Here is a 2,761-nt window from a genome sequence, read left to right as displayed (position 1 = left end):
TAATAAGAATTAGATTTTGACTTCGTGCCACATGCGCAGAAGCGTCTCAGGTGGCCATAACCACCACTCATCTGTTGTGGTGGCCTTAGGCGCCGTCCATAAATGGCGTCACGCACCTAGGGGGGGGGGGGGGGGTCAGACATTTGTGACGATGTGTGACGAGGGGAGGGGGTTTGAGAAATGTGACGTCACATCAAAATTCGCAACTCTAAATAAATATAGACAACGCGTTCTCCTTAATAAAATAGACTTTTTAATAAATGTTTTCTCCAACAACATCAGAATGCAGCGGCACATTAACTACGCACTATGATGACAATAGTTTAAAGCGATTTGAAGCATGTTTTATTTTGGGGGGGGGCAGAGCTTTGTGACGTCATATTTGAGGGGGGGTCTGACTTTTTGTGACGCCGTGTGACGAGGGGGGGGGGGGGTCAAAAATCGTCCAAAATCGCGTGACGTCATTTATGGACGGCCCCTTAATAGGTGCTCGCTGACAGCACTTGCCCCAATAGCCTGTGTGGGCTACACGGGGGATGCTTGTGTATACTGTATGCATTGGTGGCGAGCGGTGGTGTAGCGGTTAGTGCGCTGCGCTACGAACCTGGCGACGTGAGTTCGATTCCTGCTCACGGCCAACACCAGTGACGATTATGTGAACCGGTCTTGGTCCTCCCTCCAGGTCGACTCAGCTTCAAATGAGTACCTGGTGCGGTGTGTAAACATCGCCACTAGGGAGACAAAGGCGGCCGGGCGTGGTGTTGGCCACCAACCCCCTCGTGTGCCGTGCCGGCCTATATAGGTGCTCGCTAAAAGCACTTGCCCCTCCAGTCTGTTAAGGCTATACGGGGGATCTTTTTTTTTATATTGGTGGCAGCGTGGTGCAGTGGAAACACGTGTGCCTCAGCAAAAAAAAGGTCCCTGGCTCGATTCCTAACACGTGCACCTTTGTGTGCGGAGTTCGTATGATCTCCCCCTGTTCTGCACGGTTTCTTCGGTTTCATCTCATAGATAACAAAAAACCCATACACTGGAAATATTTGCAGGATCCTCGTGAAAAATGATTCTTTTCACTGGGGTAAATAAGTAGTACAATGTAATTGCATAAAGGGTGCATTTCAGAATATGGGGGGGGGGGGCGCTGGCCTTAACAGGTGATAGATGACAACACTTACCCTGCCAGTCTGCAAAGGCTACACGTGGAATCATGTTTAAAATGTTTATAACGGCAACGTTCTTGGCGAAATGACACGAGAACATCGCAAATCCGAAAAAAAATCCTAAGTCTTATCCAAACCTCTCCCAACCTATCACCTTATCTGCAAGGATTAGCCTCCCGCAGGCTTGTTGACTTACGTCTTTAATTTCTGCAGATGCATCACGAAGTTAATTCGCCTTAATTCTTCGCCGGCAAAGTCATGGCAACACGTGGGAAGGGGGGGGGTGATTACGCAGACATGAAGGTGACAGGGTACCCGAGGAGGGAGTTTTGAGAGGTTTTGGGTACAAGGGGAAGCGGTGGCGCCAGGCCTCAAGCAAACCAAGTCAAAGGGTAGGTGCCCCAAGTTTTGAATCCTCCCCCCCCCGGCGTTTGGCTACATACGGTGCGAAAGAAGTTCAACGTTCAATATATACGTACATACATGACCAAATATGGGCGCAACAACAACAACAACACACATCTGTTCGAATTCATGTACTTATATATAAACAAAAACCCATCAGCTCGTCCTTCTAATATCTTTACTAAGCGAAATGTAATTGTAATGAATCTCGCTTTAAAGCTTTCGTGACTGCAGGGGATTCATATTCTTGGTTCTTTCGGTAAAATCACGTAGAATGGAAATAAAAAAACAGAATATTAAAAGAAAGCAATAGATGTTTTAATTTTTTTTATTTCCCTTCTACGTGACTTTACCGAAAGAACCAAGAAAATGTAATGAATCTGTTCACGGATATATTTCACACAGCAGTAATATCATTAAGTCATGTAGTTTTGTCCAGTAGATAATGTTTGTGGTCATGTGATGCAGGTTAAGAGGAGCATGGTTGGGCAGAGTGAATCTATGTTATTGTATTGTGTGAATGTAATGTTTTATCTGGATAGAGTCCCTTGAGATGGGACATCTCGTTTTAGAGTATGCATTTGGCTGGTAGAAATTTCAACTACGATGAGCTATCATTTGTGGCCAGTTCGCTTCTAAACACGAGTTATATAATTCAGGGTGCTTTACCTAGTAAAATAAAAAATAGTTTAGTTTGAGTTTAAATAGTTTGCAAGTGTGTCCCATGGTGTCAAGTAACACGTACATAGCAAACACTTAACAAGCATAAACTAAAAACGTTTATTCTACCAGGCAAGGCCCACTGAGCTATTTAGCTTTTTTTTCAGAAGCGAATTGGCCACAAACGATAGCTCAACGAAGTGGCTTATCATGTTGACATGTATAGCAGCCAAATACTCTAAACACGCGAGGACCCGGATAAAAATCCACGCGACCATAGATAGAGAGACACGCAAACTCAAAATATATAGGCGTCAGGGTCAGAATCCGAATCAGAATCGAACCCACGACCTCCTGCATAGCAGGCGAGGTAGTTAACATCTCGCCACCGTGGCACCCCTACAGTTGCACTGTGCACGTACAGCACTTGTTGTCAATCCACTGCTGGAAGAGGGCCTCCGCCCTACACCCGTGCGAGTCGTGGGGGTTATTTGACCATACTTCACCACGCTGGTCAGCATGGCTTAGCTAACAGA

Source organism: Lampetra fluviatilis, chromosome 39, assembly GCF_964198595.1.
Source record: "Lampetra fluviatilis chromosome 39, kcLamFluv1.1, whole genome shotgun sequence".
Taxonomy (NCBI): Eukaryota; Metazoa; Chordata; class Hyperoartia; order Petromyzontiformes; family Petromyzontidae; genus Lampetra; species Lampetra fluviatilis.
The sequence above is the reverse complement of the archived record's forward strand: the minus strand, read 5'-3'. Positions refer to the sequence as shown.